Consider the following 5,424-nt stretch of genomic DNA (forward strand, 5'->3'; position numbering starts at 1 on the left):
ACTATCTTGAAAACAGTAGGCTATACAACAGAAGAGATCCTTTAGGATTTGAACGATTCTGTGTTCCTTTAACGATTACCTTTATCGATTCCTATAGGGAGGTTCCAAATGGACATTATGGACACACACAGAGGCCCCTTTTCCACCGGTTGGTTCCCAATGGGAACCGGTTCAGTTCTTTTTGGTTTTTAGTCCATGAGCCTGCAGAGCTCCAAAATTGGAACGTTAATTATGAATTGAGTGGGCAAAACCATACCTATATTAATTTGTTATCACCATGAAACTTACACGAAGACAATGATTTATTGTATTACAAATTTTACATTTTTTTAATTAATATGCAAATGAGGCATTAGGAAAATATGCAAAATAATCGAAAATATGAAAAACCTACTACTGTGGAAGGGTTATCATGTATTAAATTTACTTGTATTGATCCTATAGACAATTTACTATAGGTCTAGTTTGCCCACCAATTTTGGAGCTCTGGCTCAAAAAAACCAAAAAGAACTGAACCGGTTCCCATTGGGAACCAACCGGTGGAAAGGGGGTCTGAGTGTGTACATTACAGAGGTGCCCAAAAGGTAGATCGTGATCTACCAGTAGATCACAAAGGCTGTGCAGGTAGATCACATGACATTGCCCTAAAACATATATAATTTAAATAAAAAAATATATAATTTGGCATCTGACACTTGAATTAAGGTGACTTGATTGATTGATTGACATAAAAAATGGCCTGTTAACCCACAACAGAATACTTTGTTTTCAAGAGTGTTGTGCACAAAGATCAGTAGCATTAGAATGTTACATACAAAAACAAAAACTATTTCCATTTCCCCCCCCTATATTTCCCATTCCAAGTGTGTTTGTCATGTTCTTTAAACTATTTTCAGCAATGAGATCCAGTTGCACTGGTCACTTAGAACAGGGGTTCTCAACGTTTTTGGCCGGGGACCCCCGGAAATGCTTTGGCAATGTCTCGGGACCCCCGCCCCGCCCCCTCCCGACCCCCAATATAAATTGACTGCTGCAATAACCTTAAACCATTTTGGGCGGGAACCCCTTTTGGTGTTTTAAGCATTGTTATAATTTAGCTATTGAAAAATAGCAGATCTACAAGCTCATAGCGCGCCACCGAGTGGCGCGCTACGAGCTTGTAGGTCTGCTATTTTTGAAAAATCGTGAAAATAACATTTTTAAAAAGAAAACCCCGAGGGGTCGCGACCCACGGGTTGAGAACCCCTGACTTAGAAAGTAGCTCTCAAGTCAAAAAGGTCTGGGCACATCTGGTGTACAACATGGAACCAAATGGACCCTGGACCCATGTGTACTCTCAGAGTTATGGTGGTCCTTGAACTAAAGTATGAGAACCACGCAGACGTCAAGTCCACATACAGTTCCGGAAACGGTTCCTGAAATGGTTTCAAATGTGATGGAACCGATTCCGGTTCCCGATCCCAAGTTCCCAACCCTATAAAGAGTAGAAGCGGGGCGACTGTGGCTCAAGAGGTAGAGCAGGTCGTCCAATGATCGATGGGTCGGCGGTTCGAATCCCGGCTCCTCCTGTCTACATGTCGAAGTGTCCTTGGGCAAGACACTGAACCCCAAATTGCTTCCGATGTGCTGGTTGGTACCTTGCATGGTTTCCGCCGCAATCGGTGTATGAATGTGTGTGTGAATGGGTGAATGTAATGCACAATCTATGTAAAGCGCCTTGGATAAAGGCGCTATATAAATGCACCATTTACCATTTAGAAGCGAATACTTACAGTTTACACTTATTCTTGGTCGCAGGTAGCCATTGTACAAGCTCACATTGAGACACGCCGTGAGCTATGAATTGATTGCATAATTCCTAGGCCTGGCCTAAATGGAAACAAGACTGCAAGGCCTGTTTTTGGTGCTATCCCTGGACTGGACTGACGCCGTTACTGTTTTTACATTCCGGTATCTGACTCTGTCCTAATAAACTATTCAATCAATCAAGCTTGTAGATTGTCTATTTTTGGCATGCAACCAGGTATAAATCAGGCTTGGGAGAAGTAGAGTTGTAACTCACTAAGACCAGAAGGTGGTTAAAAAAATAAATCACACCCGTGTGAAGTGAGGGGTATCTTATCATCATACATCATCTCATTCCTCTCATTCCTCAGTCCTCGCTTTTGTCTTCAATGTTTGTATTTACACAAACACTCAAAACTGCATGGCCATTCATTGTCAATGGCATTCAATGTTTGTGTTTACACAAACACTCAAAGCTGGACATAGGAGGGGACAGCGCCCCTCAAGATAAATAAATAAAAAAGTGTTTTCAGAAAAGTGTAACGGATGTGGAGTCCATGAAGATGGATGAAACGGAGAGGGGAGCGACGGGGGGGACAGAGAGAGGTAGAGCGATGGATGCAGGCAGGGGGGCCGGCACTTCTCTGCCAACATACATCTCCATGCATCCATCCATCCAGACGTCACACTGCGCTGCCATCTGCCTCACATACTCACACGGATATTGGAAGTGGGTCTCCAAATAACTGGAAAACACTAAGGGACGGAAATTCCACACGTCTATTTTAAAATTTCTACTATAATGGCCCTCAAGTATAGTAACACACACGTACGCACGCACGCACACGCACACTGTCTGGTTGAATTGTCTGTAAAAAGTGTCTTTATGTATGAAGTGTACTTTGTGAATCGCGGACCCCCTTGAAAACGAGATGGTTCATCTCAAGGGATTGTTCCTAATAAAGACATTTCAGACACTCAGGAGGAATAGATATGAGATAATTAGTGTCTCCTGACACTGAACAAATAGGCCTATCTGGGGATGAGATCCTGTTCGTTGTGACAAATGACCTGCGTGGGAAAGGGGGGGGATGGGGGGGGGGGGTTGTATGAGATGGTGACCTCACCATAACGGCATCATGATGTCATTTAGGTTGGCGTGGGAAAGGGGGGGGGGGATGGGGGGTTGTATGAGATGGTGACCTCACCATAACAGCATCATGATGTCATTTAGGTTGGTCTTACACAGGGGTCATCGCCATGCTGGTGCATGGTGGACATTTCTGTCAACGTAAAGTTTTTGCCACAGACAAAACTGAGTGGAAAAATGAGTGGACAATATTATACCAGAAACACGTTAAGAACTAACCCCGAATGACCATAACGGGTCTGTGACTCTGAGAGTGTACTAATGGAACCAAATGGACCCTTATGGGTCCATTTGGTTCCATTAGTACACTCTCAGAGTTAGGGGGGGGGTCCTTGCAAATAAAACATTTGAGAACCACTAGTACTCGTTGGACTCCTAATATGCCATAGCATCGTAGCTAATCAGTGTCATACTGTACATATTCTGAAGAAAACCTGGAGACTGACATTCAGTAATAGCCATTGGGTCAAATATATAATGGTGTGTAAAAAAGAAAATCTAAAATGTTCCACAGAGAAGACCAAGTATTTGGGACACATTTGTCTAGGCATAATGATGACCCCTTACAACTACTAACTCAGGTAAACTCATGACTCTACTGTAGCAGTGCGTAAGCTACAATACTGCCCCCTTGTGGCCATTTGCCACCAGTGTAAATGGACACAAAATTGCTTTTCTTTCGACCAGTTGTTTGCTCCACTGGTTTTATGTCATTTAGATTACTGCTCAGTATTATGGTCATCTGCGTCTAATGTTTTGCTTAAATCTTTTTACATGTTGCTTAAAATAAGGCTGCCAGACTGGTTCTGGTGTGGAATACATGCATGAAGGTCTTAAAGACTTTGTTAGTTTATTTTCATAATTATTAAAACACAGACTGCTAAACCAGTAAGACGCCTAAGGCGAGGTTGCGTGCACACATCCGCCTCATTGACGGCAGACTGCTGGGCGAACGCTGGCGCTTTGGCATGCGGGGTCAGATCAACATGGAATGAATTCTGTACTGGCCATTTAAGGAGCATGTCTTGAGTGTACAGGGTTTGATGAGGCCAGATCAACATATGGAATGTCAGGTCAGCTCTATATATAGAGATCTAAGGGTGGTAGCGGGGACTTTGTCTTGAGTGTACAGGGTACTTTGATGAGGGTCGGGCCTTAATTTCCGTCAGAATAGGTTCTGACATATATCCATATATGGAGATCTAAGGGTTTGAGGTCAGATGTGGAGTTGCTGGCCAATATTGAATTTCATTTTTTCCTTTCGTTCTCCCTTTTGTTTGTTTTTTTGTTCTCTTGTTTTTGAGCTCTTATATTATATTTATTATATGTATCTTGTTGTTTGTTCTCTCATTATTTTGATGTAAAGGTGAAGTCAGGTAATGGCTGGTAGCAGTGTATCAATTATGTGATTTTTTTTAGGGGAAGGTATTAATAAGATGTATGTATCTTCTTCCTGCTCCTTTTCCTTCTTTTATGGAAAATGTAAAAAAACTAAAGTAGTAATAAAATGATAATCATGTAAAACCATAAATGAAAAATAAATATTGATGAAATCAAGGATTTCCATATATGGGCTTAATTACAACAGCAGATCGCATGATTTACTATACGACATCAGATGTCATAGTGATGTCACGAGACCTGTGCACCATATATGGGGGCTTTCCCATGTATGGGGATTTTGAGTGATACACTGACTGACTGACAGGAATTGCACGTTTTCAAAGTAAATGCGACCTGCGGTTTTCAATTTTTCATATAATAATAATATTAATATAACTTGCTGCTCAAATATGCATACATATTCCACTCGTTGGACGAGAGGTTGACTGATGACTTTACCTCTACCTAAGTTTAATTCCACAAAGAGCTGCATTTTATAGGCTAATAGTCTTCCAGGTGATATACGCAACACCAAAGAAAAAGCCTGTTTTAAAAGGAAACTTAAAGATGGAATGCCAAAGTGCCATAAATCACGGCACTCCGTCTTTAAGATATACTGTGCGCTATTATTACAAATGTATCCGAATATAAATTGAAATCATCTAAGCATACTGTATATAGCTTGCTTTTTAGGAGAAAAAAAAAGAAAATGTAATGATATTTTAAAATATATTTTCGTGAACGGAAATGGCAGCTTCCTTACTCAGATTTCGGGAGGTGTAGTTCCAGACTATATAGCATTCGGAGATTGTAGAATAGTTGTCTGGCTACTCGAGACTAGGGAGCTTGTTTTAAAGCAAACTTTAGCCAAGAGAGGCACCGTCAAGCAGGACAAAGCGAGCGAATCACTGTGCCGAATGTGCGAAGTCCCTGCTGTTGCATCTTACTGGCTCACCTGCCAGTGAGGAGCCCCCACCGGGAGGACGTAGAGCCTTCGTCCTAGTCCTCCCGCCAAACACTCTCCTCCGACAGGTGCCGCTGCCCCAAACTGGACACAAGAAGTCTCGACAAAGACAGGAGTCAAAAACACAGTAGAACACGTAAAG

The sequence above is a fragment of the Electrona antarctica genome (assembly GCF_951216825.1).
Source record: "Electrona antarctica genome assembly, chromosome: 15".
Taxonomy (NCBI): Eukaryota; Metazoa; Chordata; class Actinopteri; order Myctophiformes; family Myctophidae; genus Electrona; species Electrona antarctica.